This window comes from Leucoraja erinacea, unplaced genomic scaffold, assembly GCF_028641065.1.
Source record: "Leucoraja erinacea ecotype New England unplaced genomic scaffold, Leri_hhj_1 Leri_1002S, whole genome shotgun sequence".
Classification (NCBI taxonomy): Eukaryota; Metazoa; Chordata; class Chondrichthyes; order Rajiformes; family Rajidae; genus Leucoraja; species Leucoraja erinaceus.
The window spans coordinates 30,001-46,966 of NW_026575234.1; the positions used below are offsets into that span (position 1 = coordinate 30,001).

The 16,966-nt window shown below is 50.1% G+C and overlaps 1 protein-coding gene across 1 annotated transcript in view; it reads right to left on the minus strand.

The window, feature by feature from the left end:
- Positions 1-15,432, minus strand: part of LOC129715089 (gap junction gamma-1 protein-like) — a 37,327-nt gene extending 21,895 nt beyond the window's left edge. The window contains exon 1 of the mRNA XM_055664949.1: positions 15,286-15,432. The gene's annotated coding sequence lies outside the window, so the exon portion shown is untranslated. The remainder of the gene's footprint in view (positions 1-15,285) is intronic.
- Positions 15,433-16,966: the final 1,534 nt, after the last annotated feature.

The window sequence follows — 16,966 nt, forward strand, 5'->3', positions numbered from 1 at the left end:
CCCCCCGAAGCAATCTCTCTCTCTCTCTGTCTCTTTGACTCATTCCGTCTCTCCCCCTCCCTCTCGGTCTCTCACATTCTCTCCCTCACTCTTCCTGTCTCCAGATGCTTTCAAGAGAGAGCTAGATAGGGCTCTTAAAGATAGCGGAGTCAGGGGATATGGGGAGAAGGCAGGAACGGGGTACTGATTGGGGATGATCAGCCATAAAATTGGATAGTTATATGGATGGGAAGGGAATGGAAGGTTATTGTCTGAGCGCAGGTAGATGGGACTAGGGGAGAATAAGTGTTTGGCACGGACTAGAAGGGTCTAGATGGCCTGTTTCCGTGCTGTAATTGTTATATGGTTATATGATCACATTGATGAGAAGAACATTTTTCAACAGAGAGTTAATCTCTGGAACTCTCTGGACAGAAGGTAGATGAGGCCCAACAGTTCATTGCTCCCGAGGGAGTTAGATGTGGGAAGTCCTAGAGACAGAGGGGGAGAGAAAGCAGGTAAGGATAAGAGGGATGATCTTTTTGAAACCGAGATGAGAAGGGCCGAATGGCCCCATGAACTTTTTTCACACAGAGAGTATGTGAATCTCTGGCCACAGAGGGTAGTCGAGGCCACAGTTCAGTTTGGCAAAGAGGTTATTTTTAAGAGGGAACTGTGCAGATGCTGGAAAATCGAAGGTAGACAAAAATGCTGGAGAAACTCAGCAGGTGCAGCAGCATCTATGGAGCGAAGGAAATAGGCAACGTTTCGGCCCGAAACCCTTCTTCGTTTGCAAAGAGAATTATACTAGTGGTAAAAAATTAACCAATATCCAGAGATAGGGTCCGTGGTCTCACTGTCTTAGAAACATAGAAACATAGTAATTAGGTGCAGGAGTAGAGGCCATTTGGCCCTTCGGACTGCACCGTGGCAATGGACATGTTTCATCAAAGAGGTTAGGTGTTCTCTCCAAGACAAGGAACATCTGTCCCTCTTAAATATAGCCAATGATCTGGAAAATCTGAAGAGTAGAGATTCACCACTCTGTGAGAAAAAAGTTCTTCTCAGCGGTTTTAAAGGATTTCAGCATCCTTAAGCTGTGACCCCGAAGGACTTCCCCAAATCGGCAACGTCTTCGGGCCTGTCCAACTCGGAAGAGTTTCGGCCCGAAACGTTACCCTATTTCTCCTTGGGTTTCGGGCCGAAAGCCAGCATCTATGGAGCGAAGGAAACCTTCTCGACGTTTCGGGCCGATAACTCTTCCGAGTTTCGGACCAAACTGTACGCAATACTCTATTGTCCTCTCACCAAGACCCTAAAACTGCAGAATCCTCCCTGGAGCGAACTCAATAGGCGACGAAAGCGGGCCGAGACCCTTCTTGGTTTTCAAGCCTGAATTCTACTTGTGGTAAAAAATGCCTGGTGTACCAATAGACACCCGTGGTCTCGCTGCACTGTCTTTCCCCATGGGAAGGGAGTAAGTTTTAATAAGAGACGAGGAACAGTTTAAAGAGAATCTGAGAATCTAAAGTGCCTGTCCCACTTACGCGACTATTTCGGCGACTCCCGGCACCCGTCATAGGTGGCCGAAGGTTTTCAACGCGTTGAAAATCCAGCGGAGACCAGAAAGACTGAGGAGACGACTCACGACCATACAGGGTGACATGTCGCGCGGGGTGTAGCCCGTACAGACATGAGTAGTCGCCCCAAGAGTCGTACCTTGTTCTGGTCACCACTGGGTTTTCAACACCATATAACAATTACAGCACGGAAACAGGCCATCTCGACCCTTCTAGTCCGTGCCGAACACATAATCTCCCCTAGTCCCATCTACCTGCGCTCAGACCATAACCCTTCCATTCCCTTCCCGTCCATATAACTATCCAATTTATTTTTAAATGATAAAAACGAACCTGCCTCCACCACCTTCACTGGAAGCTCATTCCACACAGCTACCACTCTCTGAGTAAAGAAGTTCCCCCCTCATGTTACCCCTAACCTTCAGTCCCTTAATTCTCATGTCATGTCCCCGTGTTTGAATCTTCCCTATTCTCAAAGGGAAAAGCTTGTCCACATCAACTCTGTCTATCCCTCTCATCATTTTAAAGACCTCTATCAAGTCCCCCCTTAACCTTCTGCGCTCCAGAGAATAAAGGCCTAGCTTATACAACATTTCTCTGTAATTGGGTTGATGAAACCCAGGCAACATTCTAGTGAATCTCCTCTGAGCTCTCTCTATTTTGTAGACATACTTCCTATAATTAGGCGACCAAAATTGTACCCCATACTCCAGAATTGGCCTCACCAATGCCTTGTACAATTTTAACATTACATCCCAACTTCTATACTCAACACGTTGATCATTTTCGGCGAGCTGTGCTTTCGGCAAGTCACCGAAAAAGTCGCGCAAGTGGGACAGGCCCTTGAGGATGTCGGGTAAACGGAACAAGTTGCCGGGGGAACGGTGGCGCAGCGGTTAGAGTCGCCGCCTTGCAGCGCCGGAGACCCCACGTTCGATCCCGACTACGGGCGCTGTCTGTACGGAGTTTGCACGTTCTCCCCGTGACCTCAAGAGATCTTCGGTTTCCTCCCACTCTCCACAAAGACATAGAAACATAGAAAATAGGTGCAGGAGTAGAGGCCATTCGGCCCTTCGAGCCAGCACCGCCATTCAATATGATCATGGCTGATCATCCAACTCAGTATCCCGTACCTGCCTTCTCTCCATACCCCCTGATCCCCTTAGCCACAAGGGCCACATCTAACTCCCTCTTAAATATAGCCAATGAACTGTGGCCTCAACTACCCTCTGTGGCAGAGAGTTCCAGAGATTCACCACTTTCTGTGTGAAAAAAGTTCTTCTCATCGCGGTTTTAAAGGATTTCCCCCTTATCCTTAAACTGTGACCCCTTGTCCTGGACTTCCCCAACATCGGGAACAATCTTCCTGCATCTAGCCTGTCCAACCCCTTAAGAATTTTGTAAGTTTCTATAAGATCCCCTCTCAATCTCCTGAATTCTAGAGAGTATAAACCAAGTCTATCCAGTGTTTCTTCATAAGACAGTCCTGACATCCCAGGACAAAGACTCCACCAGCCCCTAGAGCTCTATCTAACTCTCCCTTAAATCCATCCAGTGACTTGGCCTCCACTGCCCTCTGCGGCAGGGAATTCCACAAATTCACCAACTCTCTGGGTGAAAAAGTTTTTTCTCACCTCAGTCTTAAATGGCCTCCCCTTTATTCTAAGACTGTGTGTGTGGCCCCTGGTTCTGGAGGTGTGTAGGGTTAATTGGCTTGGTGTAAATGTAAATTGTTCCTATAGTGTGTGTGTGTAGGATGGTGTTGATGTGCTGGGATTGCTGGTCGGAGCGGACCCAGGGGGGCCGGATATGTTTCCTCGCTGTATCACTGTTTTGCATGTTACTGTGTGTTCTTAATTCTTATTTTGTTGCCCCAGGCCGGCAATGTTTTGCTGGCGTGATATCGGAACGGGCTGCCAGAGGAAGTGGCCAAGGCAGGTACTAGGACAATATTTGCTTTAGTCTAGAAACAAGGTGGTTTAGACTAAAGAGCGACACAGAGTGCTGGAGTAACTCAGCCGGTCAGGCAGCATCTGTGGAGAACATGGATAGGTGACGTTTCACAGAGTGCTGGAGTAACTCAGCGGGTCAGGCAGCATCTATGGAGCTAAGGAAATAGGCAACGTTTTGGGCCGAAACCCGTAAAGGTTTCGGCCCAAAACGTTGCCTATTTCCAGAAGGATTTTGGCCTGAAACGTTGCCTATTTCCTTAGCTCCATAGATGCTGCTGCACCATAACTCAGCGGGTCAGGCAGCATCTGTGGAGAACATGGATAGGTGACGTTTCACAGAGTGCTGGAGTAACTCAGCGGGTCAGGCAGCATCTGTGGAGAACATGGATAGGTGACGTTTCACAGAGAATGCTGGAGTAACTCAGCGGGTCAGGCAGCATCTGTGGATAGGTTTACAAGGTTTAATTCCCGGGATGGCGGGACAGTCATATGCTGAGAGAATGGAGCGGCTGGGCTTGTACACTCAGGAGTCCAGAAGGATGAGAGGGCATCTCATTGAAACATATAATATCGTTAAGGGCTTGTACACACTAGAGGCAGGAAACATGTTCCCGATGTTGGGGGAGTCCAGAACCAGGGGCCACACACACAGTTTAAGAATAAGGGGTAAGCCATTTAGAACGGAGACGAGGAAACACTTTTTCTCACAGAGAGTTGTGAGTCTGTGGAATTCTCTGCCTCAGAGAGTGTTGGTGGTGGAGGCCGGTTCTCTGGATGTTTTCAAGAGAGAGCTAGATAGGGCTCTTAAAGATAGCGGAGTCAGGGGAGAAGGCAAGAACGGGGTACTGATTGGGGATGATCAGCCATGATCACATTGAATGGCCGTGCTGGCTCGAAGGGCCGAATGAAAGGTCTACTCCTGTGTCTATTGTCTAATGTCTACTGACTCTCAGTCTGAAGAAGGGTCTCGACCTGAAACGTCACCCGTTCCTTCTCTCCTTGGGAGATGCTGCCTGTCCCGCTATAACCATCCAACAATTGCAGCACGGAAAACAGGCCATCTCGGCCCCTACAAGCACCGTCCCCTCCGCAAATTTTTTCCCCCTTAGTCCCACCTGCCTGCACTCATACCATAACCCTCCATTCCCTTCTCATCCATATGCCTATCCAATTTATTTTTAAATGATACCAATGAACCTGCCTCCACCACTTCCCCTGGAAGCTCATTCCACACCGCTACCACTCTCTGAGTAAAGAGGTTCCCCCTCATGTTACCCCTAAACTTCTGTCCCTTAATTCTGAAGTCATGTCCTCTTGTTTGAATCTTCCCTATTCTCAAAGGGAAAAGCTTGTCCACCTCAACTCTGTCTATCCCTCTCATCATTTTAAAGACCTCTATCAGGTCCCCCCTTAACCTTCTGCGCTCCAGAGAATAAAGACCTAACTTATTCAACCTATCTCTGTAACTTAGTTGTTGAAATCCAGGCAACATTCTAGTAAATCTCCTCTGTACTCTCTCTATTTTGTCCCGCTGAGTTACTCCAGCACTTTGCGCCTATCCCTCTGATGTAAACCAGCATCTGCAGTTCCTTCCTGCACCTTCCCCTCCGCTGAACTGTGCTCCATGTTGTGTAATAAATGACCCAGCTAAGGGCCCCGCACACACACTTGTACGGCTCGGCTAAATGAGCACAGCCAGCAGAGCAAATAAAAGGTATCATTCTGTGCGGGGAATTTTGGCCGGAGGTTTGCACAGTAGTCGGGAAGTTTCGAGAGTAACTCGGTCAAAGTCTCGATTGCTTTTCTCGGCTCACTAGCTCACAATGAGCGAGCGGGCGGCCAGGCCTGGCCACACGGCATCGGGTTTCAGGAATGTGGTAACCAAAGCAGAGGTGCCTCTCTGTAAAAAGGGGGGGAGGGGGTGGGGTTTCGGAGGCAGACCCTTCCGTTCGAAAACACGAGATAGACACACAGAGTGTTGGGGAAACGCAAGGCCCTGTCGGGATAGACAGAGTTGACGTGGAAAAGCTTTTCCCACTGAGAGTAGGGAAGATTCAAACAAGGGGACATGACTTGAGAATTAAGGGACTGAAGTTTAGGGGTAACATGAGGGGGAACTTCTTTACTCAGAGAGTGGTAGCTGTGCAGAATGAGCTTCCAGTGAAGGTGGTGGAGGCAGGTTCGTTTTTATCATTTAAAAATAAATTGGATAGTTATATGGATGGGAAGGGAATGGAGGGTTATGGTCTGAGCGCAGCACCTGCATGGGACTAGGGGAGATTATGTGTTCGGCACGGACTAGAAGGGTCGAGATGGCCTGTTTCCGTGCTGTAAATTGTTATATGGTTATATGGTCCCACTGTACGAGTTCATTCAAGAGCTAATCCTCCCGTATTCAATGCAGTTGTACAGGGTCTTGGTGAGACCACACCTGGAGTATTGCGTACAGTTTTGGTCTCCAAATCTGAGGAAGGACATTCTTGACATAGATTTTTTTTTTAAACTCGGGAGAGCTCTTGGAATGAACTCGTACTGTGAGACCGTACAGAGACGGTTCACCAGACTGATTCCTGGGGATGTCAGGACTGTCTTATGAAGAAAGACTGGATAGACTCGGCTTGTACTCTCTAGAATTTAGGAGATTGAGAGGGGATCTTATAGAAACTTACAAAATTCTTAACGGGTTGGACAGGCTAGATGCAGGAAGATTGTTCCTGATGTTGGGGAAGTCCAGGACAAGGGGTCACAGTTTAAGGATAAGGGGAAAATCCTTTAACGATCCCGTTGTACTTCCCCTTTTCCCCTATGTTTCCTTAAAATCCCTCTCATCCTTCTAAACTCCAGAGTGTACAAGCCCAGCCACTCCATTCTCTCAGCATACGACAGTCCCGCCATCCCGGGAATTAACCTTGTAAATTGACTTCGGTAATAGTTGTACATTGTCCCCCAGTGTGTGTAGGATGGTGTTAGTGTGTGCGGGGGGATCGCTGGTCGGCACGGACTCGGTGGGCCGAAGGGCCTGTTTCCGCGCTGTATCTCTAAACTAAACAGCTGCGGAATATCGGACTAGCGCGTGGGCGGACTCCACCCCTTCCCAAGCCCGCAGGGAACGGAATTGGCAGCAGATGCAAAGCAAGATTAAAAGCCGTGAAGGGTTCGGGGGCGGGGGTCAAAGAAACAAGCACATTCCTCTCCGGGACCCCCAGGCTATCGACACCAGCGACCGATCCCAACTCCTCCTTGTGTGGAAGACAAGGACCAGGCTCCGTCCGATATTTCCCATGGGAGAGAGGCCAGATAATATCCTGGAGTCTCACAGACTAGGGGTGGGGGTCAAATGTGGGAAAACGGGACTCGTGTAGGTTGGGGTTAATGTGGGAGGGGAAAGATTAAATAGGAAGATGGGCACGTGTGTGTGTGTGTGTGCGTGTGTGTGTGTGTGTGTGTGTGTGTGTGTGTGTGTACGTGTGTGTATGTGTGTGTGTGTGTGTGTGTGTGTGTGTGTGTGTGTGTGTGTGTTTGTGTGTGTGTGTGTGTGTATATGTGTGTGTGTGTGTGTGTGTGTGTGTGTGTGTGTGTGTGTGTGTGTGTGTGTACGTGTGTGTGTGTGTGTGTGTGTGTGTGTGTGTGTACGTGTGTGTGTGTGTGTGTATGTGTGTGTGTGTGTGTGTGTACGTGTGTGTGTGTGTGTGTGTGTGTGTGTGTGTGTGCGTGTGTGTATATGCCGACACAACTTTTTCCCCCTTAGTCCCACCTGCCTGCACTCATACCATAACCCTCCATTCCCTTCTCATCCATATGCCTATCCAATTTATTTTTAAATGATACCAACGAACCTGCCTCCACCACTTCCACTGGGAGCTCATTCCACACCGCTACCACTCTCTGAGTAAAGAAGTTCCCCCTCATGTTACCCCTAAACTTCAGTCCCTTAATTCTGAAGTCATGTCCTCTTGTTTGTATCTTCCCTATTCTCAAAGGGAAAAGATTGTCCACATCAACTCTGTCTATCCCACTTGATATATATATATATACACACACACATGCACACATATACATATACATATATATATACATATATATATGAGTGTGCATGTGTGTGTGTGTATATATATATATATATATATATGTGTGTGTGCATGTGTGTGCAGACACAAAATGCTGGAGTCACTCAGCAGAACAGGCTACATCTCTGGAGAGAAGGAATGGGTGACGTTTCGGGTCGAGACCCTTCTTCAGACTGAGTGTCCCCGACTCTAGACACAAAACAGCACCCTAAAGGTCAAAAGTGACAGCAGCAGAATTGGCCCGTCAAATCTACCCCCACCATCCAATTATGACTGACCTAACCCCTGACACCCGCACTGATCAAGATCCTATCAATCTCCACCTTAACAATATCCACTGACTTGTGGCCTCCACAGCCGTCTGTGTGGCAAAGAATCCCACAGATTCACCACCCTCTGGCTAAAGAAATTCCTCCTCATCTCTGGTGGATCAGCCTGGTGAACCTTCTCTGTGCTTGCCATAGAGGGAGTACAGGGAAGGTTCACCAGACTGATTCCTGGGATGGCAGGACTTTCATATGAAGAAAGACTGGATAGACTCGGCTTGTACTCGCTAGAATTTACAAGATTGAGGGGGGGGTCTTATAGAAACTTACAAAATTCTTAAGGGGGTTGGACAGGCTAGATGCAGGAAGATTGTTCCTGATGTTGGGGAAGTCCAGAACAAGGGGTCACACAGTTTAAGGATAAGGGGGAAAGTCTTTTAGGACCGAGATGAGAAAAACATTTTTTACACAGGGAATGGTGAATCTCTTAAGGGGTTGGACAGGCTAGATGCAGGAAGATTGTTCTCGATGTTGGGGAAGTCCAGGACAAGGGGTCACACACATTTTAAGGATAAGGGGGAAATCTTTTAGGACCGAGATGAGGAAAACTTTTTTCACACAGAGAGTGGTGAATCTGTGGAATTCTCTGCCGCAGAAGGTAGTTGAGGCCACACAGTTCATTGGGTATATTTAAGAGGGAGTTAGATGTGGCCCTTGTGGCTAAAGGGATCAGGGGGTATGGAGAGAAGGCAGGTACAGGATACTGAGTTGGATGATCAGCCATGATCATATTGAATGGCGGTGCAGGCTCGAAGGGCCGAATGGCCTCTATAACCATATTACAGACGGAAACAGGCCATCTCGACCCTTCTAGTCCGTGCCGAACACATAATCGCCCCTAGTATACCTGCGCTCAGACCATAACCCTCCATCCCCTTCCCATCCATATAACTATCCAATTTCCTACTCCTACCTAAGTCTATGTTTCTATGTTGCCTTTCCTAATTTACGAATTCCGAAGCTGCACCCTCTGTTCCTGGACTCTCCCCGCATTCACTCTACCCAGGTCTATCGCTGTTCGGGGAACCCAGAGGCCTGGAGAAAGAACAAAATGCCACAACAGTAGCCGAGGAATTTCAAGTCCCGTTAATTGAATCAACGTGGAACAATAAGTCAGTGTTGTGTCGAAAGTGTTGTGTGTTCATTAAATCCCATCTGGTTCACTGCTGATCTTTGACGGGGAAAAGAGCAATCATTGTTATACCCTCGCTTCCCCCCTCTCTCTCCTCTCCGCCCCCTCCCCCCATCCCCCACCCTAGCCATCGTACTAGTTTTCCTGCCTGTATAACTCGTTGCCACAACCAACAATGGACCATTGTGGGCTCCACATTTTTAGACAATAGACAATAGGTGCGGGAGTAGAGGCCATTCGGCCCTTCGAGCCAGCACCACCATTCAATGTGATCGTGGCTGATCATCCACAATCAGTACCCTGTTCCTGCCTTCTCCCCATATCCCCTGACTCCGCTATCTTCAAGAGCCCTATCTAGCTCTCTCTTGAAAGCATCCAGAGAACCGGCCTCCACCGCCCTCTGTGAGGCAGAGAATTCCACAGACTCACCACTCTCTGTGAGAAAAAGTGTCCGTTCTAAATGGCTTACTCCTTATTCTTAAGCTGTGTGTGTGTGGCCCCTGGTTCTGGACTCCCCCAACATCGGGAACATGTTTCCTGCCTCTAGCATTTCCAAACCCTTAACAATCTAACATGTGGTAGGAGCAGGGTCCATTCGGCCCTTCCAGCCAGCACCGCCCTTCAATGTGATCGTGGCTGATCATCCCCAATCAGTACCCCGTTCCTGCCTTCTCCCCATATCCCCTGACTCCGCTATCTTTAAGAGCCCTATCTAGCTCTCTCTTGAAAGCATCCAGAGAACCTGCAGACATACCACCCGACTCATTGGAGACACTCAGACTATCTTTGATCAGACTCCACTGGACTTTGTAGCATGCATCCTATCGAAACAGATCAAATAATAACATATCTACAATCAGGTCAAACTTCAGTCCAACAGGTGGAGCAAAGGGAAAGACACAGAGTGCAGAATATAGTTCTCAGCAATGGAACTCATCAGTTCCACAGACAAAGTCCAAAGTCCGTAATCGGGTAGAGGTGAATCAGACAGTGCCTTATTCATCTTATACGGATCTTATAGAAACTTACAAAATTCTTAAGGGGTTAGACTTGGCTTGTACTCGCTAGAATTTAGAGAAATGAGGGGGGGTCTTATAGAAACTTACAAAATTCTTAAGAGGATAGACTCGGCTTGTACTCGCTAGAATTTAGAAGATTGAGGGAGGGTCTTATAGAAACTTACAAAATTCTTAAGGGGTTAGACTCGGCTTGTACTCGCTAGAATTTAGAAGATTGAGGGGGGATCTTATAGAAACTTACAAAATTCTTAAGGGGTTGGACAGGCTAGATGCAGGAAGATTGTTCCCGATGTTGGGGAAGTCCAGAACAAGGGGCCACACACACAGTTTAAGGATAAGAGGGAAATCTTTTAGGACTGAGATGAGATGAGAAAAACATTTTCTTTCACACACAGAGAGTGGCGAATCTGTGGAATTCTCTGCCCACAGAAGGTAGTTGAGGCCACACAGTTCATTGGCTATATTTAAGAGGGAGTTAGATGTGGCCCTTGTGGCTAAAGGGATCAGGGGGTATGGAGAGAAGGCAGGTACGGGATACTGAGTTGGATGATCAGCCATGATCATATTGAATGGCGAATGGTGCAGGCTCGAAGGGCCGAATGGCCTCTACTCCTGCACCTAATTTCTATGTTTCTACACCGTATCTCTTAAGTAAACTGGTAAATAAACGCTGGCCAGTGTTTCTATTGAATGAATAATTAAAGCAATGTTGGTTTAATGCATTTTAACAATTCCCTTACCAATGTTTCTAAACACTGTGGAATTTGTCTATTGGGCTAAGATGTGGCCTCAATTTCACCTCGCCCTTGCAGTTAATACCCACTAATCCAGGTGTTCGTTTGTTCACTGTTGTGAATCTCTGAGGAGAGGTTGGGCAAAATTGGCTCGTTTTCTCTGGAACGTTGAGATCGAGGGGAGACCTGATAGAACTATGAGATGGGGGGGCCAGTTGGGGGTGTAACTCTTCTCCCCCCCCCCCCCCTGTCCTGTGTACCTTCTCCCTGCTCCCGTCCGGCAGAAGGAACAGGAGCTTAAAACCCCCCGCACCACCATACTCGGGGAAAGCTGCTTCCCCCCTCTGTTGTCAGGCTTCTGAACGGCCCTTCCATAAGCTAGGGTAACATAGACAATAGGTGCAGGGGTAGAGGCCATTCGGCCCTTCGAGCCTGCACCGCCATTCAATATGATCATGGCTGATCATCCAACTCAGTATCCCGTACCTGCCTTCTCTCCATACCCCCTGATCCCTTTAGCCAATACAATACACAATACAATACCATTTATTTGTGATTTGAACCCCTCGAGGTTCAAACGAAATGTTGTTTCTGGAGTCATACACACAAAAAAAGACCCAAGACACAACACAGTTTACACAAGACACCCATCGCAGCGCATCTCCTCCTCGCTGTGATGGAAGGCAAAGACTTATCCCACCCCTGCACTCCCCACACAAGGACCACATCTAACTCCCTCTTAAATATAGCCAATGAACTGTGTGGCCTCAACTACCTTCTGTGGCAGAGAGTTCCACAGATTCATCACTCTCTGTGTGTGAAGAAAAATGTTTTCCTCATCTCGGTCCTAAAAAGATTTCCCCCTTATCCTTAAACTGTGTGTGGCCCCTTGTTCTGGACTTCCCCAACATCGGGAACAATCTTCCTGCATCTAGCCTGTTCAACCCCTTAAGAATTTTGTAAGTTTCTATAAGATCCCCCCTCAATCTTCTAAATTCTAGCGAGTACAAGCCGATTCTATCCAGTCTTTCTTCATATGAAAGTCCTGACATCCCAGGAATCAGTCTGGTGAACCTTCTCTGCACTCCGTCTATGGCAATAATGTCCTTCCTCAGATTGAGACCAAAACTGTACGCAATACTCCAGGTGTGGTCTCACCAAGACCCTGTACAACACCTGCAGTAGAACCTCCCTGCTCCTATACTCAAATCCTTTTGCTATGAAAGCTAACATACCATTCGCTTTCTTCACTGCCTGCTGCACCTGCATGCCTACTTTCAAAGATCCCCCCTCAATCTTCTAAATTCTAGCGAGTACAAGCCGAGTCAATCCAGTCTTTCTTCATATGAAAGATGCTGGAAAATGGTCTGAAGAAGGGTTTCGGGACGAAACGTTGCCCATTTCCTTTGCTCCATAGATGCTGCTGCACCCGCTGAGTTTTGTCTGACTCTGAACAATCTTCCTGCATCTAGCCTGTCCAACCCCTTAAGAATTTTGTAAGTTTCTATAAGATCCCCCCCTCAATCTTCTAAATTCTAGCGAGTACAAGCCGAGTCTATCCAGTCTTTCTTCATATGAAAGTCCTGACATCCCAGGATACAGTCTGGTGAACCCATCTAGTCTACTCCGCCATTCAATCACGGCTGATCTATCTCTCCCTCCTAACCCCATTCTCCTGCCTTCTCCCCATAACCCCTGACACCCGCACTGATCAAGAATCTATCTATCTCTGCCTTAAATATATCCACTGACTTGTGGCCTCCACAGCCGTCTGTGTGGCAAATAATCCCACACAGATTCACCGCCCTCTGGCTGATGAAATCCCCAGATGGGAGCCAAGTAGCTGGAGTAACTCAGCGGGACAGGCAGCATCTCTGGAGAGAAGTTAATGGGGAGGTGACGTTTCGGGCCGAGACCCTTCTTGGCGAAATCTCTCCTCACCCACCTCCTTCCTAAAGGAGCCTCTTGTAACACTGAGGCTGAGGGGCTGAGGAGGGAGAGGGGGAGAGTGAAGGAGGGGAGCGAGGGGGAGAAAAGCAAGAGGAGGGATGGGGGGGAGAGAGGCAAAGAAAGAGAACTTTGAGAGAGAGAGGGTAGCTCGTGGAATCTCACGAGTCCCTCCACCCTCCCACCCTCCCCCTCCCCCTCCCCTCCCCTCACCCTGAGCCACCAACAGACAGAAAACTGAGAACAAAGGGGCCTGCGATGGAAGGGGGCGGAGACCCTGGGGTTTGGGAAGAGAGAGAGAGAGAGACAGGATTGTTCACACTTTTTCCAATTTATCCCACTCCCCCGCAAACACACTCCCAACATCCCAGCAAAAGGGAGATAGCAGCCCTCTCCCCCCCCTCTCTCTCTTTCCCCCCCTCTCTACCTCTCCTCCCCCCCCCCCCTCCTCTCCCCTCACTCTCTCTCCTCTTCTCTCTCCCTTCTATTCTTCTCTCCCCCCTCTCTCTCTTTCCCTCCCCCCTCTCCCCCTCCTCTCTTCCCCCTGTCTCTCTCCCCCCTCTCTCTCTCTCTTCCTTCTATTCTTCTCCTCCCCCCCTCTCTCTCTTTCTCTTCTCCCCTCCCCCCCTCCTCTCCTCTCTCCCCTCTCTCTCTTTCCCTCCCCTCTCTCCCCTCCTCTCTTCCCCTCTGTCTCTCCCCCTCTCTCTCCCTCTTTCTCTCTCCCTCTCTCTCTCTCTCTCCTCCACCTCCCCCCCCCCCTCCCTCTTCCCCCCCCTCACCTCCCCCCCCTCTACCCCTCCTCTCTTTCCCCCTACCCTCTCTCTCTCCCCCTTTCTCTCTCTCCCTTCTATTCTTCTTCTCCCCCCCCTCTCTCTCTCCCCTCTCTTCTCTCTCTCTCCCCTCTCTCTATCTCTTCTCCCCCCCTCTCTCTCTTTTTCCCTCCCTTCCCCCCCCTCTCTACCCCTCCTCTCTCTCCCCCTCACTCTCTCTCTCTCTTCCTCTCTCTCCTTCCTTCTTTCTCTCTCTCTTCCTCTCTCTTCTCTCCTCCTCTATCTCTCTCTCTCTCCCCCTCTCTCTCTCTCCCCCTCTTCCTCTCCCCCCCTTCTATTCTTCTCTTCCCTCCTCTCTCTCTCCCCTCCTTCTCTCATCTATTTTTCTCTCTCCTCCCCCCCTCTCCTTATCTCTTTCCTCTCTCCTCTCTCTCTCCCCCCCTTCCTCCCCTCTCTCCCCCCCCGCTTCTCCCTCTCTCTCTCCCCCCCCCTCTCCTCCCTCTCTCTCTATTCTATCTTCCCCCCTCTCCCTATCCCTCTTCTCCCACCCTCTCTCCTTCTCTCTCTCTCTCCCCCCTTTCTTTTTCTCCCTATCCCCCTCTCTCTATCTCTCCTCCCTCATTCTCTCTCTCTCCCCTTTTTCTCCCCTCTGTCCCCCTCCCCTCTCCCCTCCCCTCCTCTCCCCCTCCCTCTCCCCCTCCCTCCCCCCCTCCCCTCTCCCCCCCCCCCCCTGCCCAGCCACACACACACACACACAGGGACACACACACACACACACAGGACACACACACACACACACACACACACACACACACACACACACACACACACACACACACACACACACCACACACACACACACACAGGGACACACACACACACAGGGACACACACACACACACACAGGGACACACCACACACACACAGGGACACACACACACAGGGACACACACACACAGGGACACACACACACACACACACACACACAGCAGAGTCATGGACACAAACACAGACCTGACGCCTGTGGAGCAGCGACTACAGTGAACCCGGCACTAACTTTCCTGGAAGTTTCACTCTCACTGAAGTTGGTCAAACAGCGGACAGAAAGCAGCGGCAGCCTCCCTCCCTCCCTTCCTCTCTCTCCTTCCCCCTCTCTCTCTTCCCCTTCTCTCTCCTTCCTTCTCGCTCTCTCCTCTCTCCTCTCTCCTTCCCTCTCTCTCCTCTCGCTCCTCTCCCTCCCCGTCCCCTCTTCTCCTTCCCTCTCTCTCCTTCCCTCTCTCTCCTTCCCTCTCTCCCCTCTTCCCCCTCTCCTCTTCCCCCTCTTTCACCTTCCCCCTCTCTCTTCTTCCCCCTCTCTTTCTCTCTCTCCTTCACTCTCTCTCCCCGTCTCTATTTCTCCTTCCCTTTCTCTCCATCCCTCCCTATTCTCTCTCTCTCTCTCTCCTTCCCCCTCTTTCTCCCCTTCCCTCTCTCTCCCTTCCCTCTCTCTTCTCTCTTCTTCCCCCTCCCTTCTCTCTCTTCTCTCTCTCCTTCCCTCTCTTTCTCCTTCCCCCTCTCTCTCCTTCCCTCTCTCCTTCCCTCTCTCCTTCCTCACCCCCTTCATTCCCTCCCTCTACCTCTCCCTGTCTCCTTCCCCCTCTCCTCCTCTCTCCTTCCCTCTCTCTCCTTCCCCTCTCTCTCCTTCCCCTCTTCTCTCTCCTCTCCCCTCTCTCCTTCCCCTCTCTCTCTCTCTCCTTCCCCCTCTCTCTCTCTCCTTCCCTCTCTCCCCTCTCTACTCACCGGCTCAGTCCCGCTGTCTGTCTGTCTGTATGTCGCGGCGCTCCCTCCCTGGCAGTCGCGGCGCTCCCTCGCTGGTTTCTCCAGCCAAACAAAGACAAAGGCTCAAATGAACACACACACAAAAAAAACCCTGGGGGTTGAGAAGGACCACGTGATGGCCAGGACCCTCCTAAAACCTCCCCACAGTCCAGGGACCACCCCCCCCCCCCCCTCTCTCCCTCCCCTCTCCTCTCTCCCACCTTCCCCTCCTCCTCCCTCCCTCCCCCCCCCCTCTCTCCAGACCCAGGGGGGATCTCTTTGATATTTGACACTTGGTTCATTTCCAGCAAAGCTGTCGTTCCAGGAATCTCACACCGATGCTACAGATGTGTACAGCAGGGCCACATGCCCTTCGGCCCGTCGATCAGAGACCCGCCCCCATCCCATTCCACCCCATATAACATTGTTAAGGTAGACAAAAGGGCTGGAGAAACTCAGCGGGTGCAGCAGCATCTATGGAGCGAAGGAAATAGGCGACGTTTCGGGCCGAAACCCTTCTTCAGATTGTTAAGGGTTTGGACACGCTAGAGGCAGGAAACATGTTCCCGATGTTGGGGGAGTCCAGAACCAGGGGCCACACACACAGTTTAAGAATAAGGGGTGAGCCATTTAGAACGGAGACGAGGAAACACTTTTTCTCACAGAGAGTTGTGAGTCTGTGGAATTCTCTGCCTCACAGAGGGCGGTGGAGGCCGGTTCTCTGGATGCTTTCAAGAGAGAGCTAGATAGGGCTCTTAAAGATAGTGGAGTCAGGGGATATGGGGAGAAGGCAGGAACGGGGTACTGATTGGGGATGATCAGCCATGATCACATTGAATGGCGGTGCTGGCTCGAAGGGCCGAATGGCCTCCTCCTGCACCTGTTGTCTATTGTCAGCCCATCTCCTCCGGGTTGGATATAACTCTTCGGGGAAATGGAATCAAGGGATATGCGGAGAAAGCAGGAACGGGGTACTGATTTTGGAAGATCAGCCATGATCATATTGATCTGAGGGTCCTTGTTCATCACTCACTGAAAGTAAGCATGCAGGTACAGCAGGCAGTGAAGAAAGCGAATGGCATGTTTTGGCCTTCATAACAAGAGGAGTCGAATATAGGAGCAAAGAGGTCCTTCTGCAGTTGTACAGGGCCCTAGTGAGACCACACCTGGAGTATTGTGTGCAGTTTTGGTCTCCTAATTTGAGGAAGGACATTCTTGCTATTGAGGGAGCCCAGCGTAGGTTTACCAGGTTAATTCCCGGGATGGCGGGACTGTCATATGCTGAGAGAATGGGACGGCTCGAATGGCCGACTCCTGCACCTATTTTCTATGTTTCTGTCCACCCCCCCACCCAAACCCAACCCATCATCCCATCCCAGCCCATTCCATCCTTATACCATCCCACCTATCCCATCCCACCCCATCCCATTCCATCCTATACACATCCCAACCCATCCCAACCCATCCCACCCCTATCCCCCACCCCATCCCACCCCATCCTATACACATCCCACCCCATCCCAACCCATCCCAGCCCATCCCATTCCATCCTATACACATCCCACCCCCCATCCCATTCCATCCTATACACCCCCCACCCCATCCCAACCCATTCCAGCCCATCCCATTCCATCCTATACACATCCCAACCCATCCCACCCCA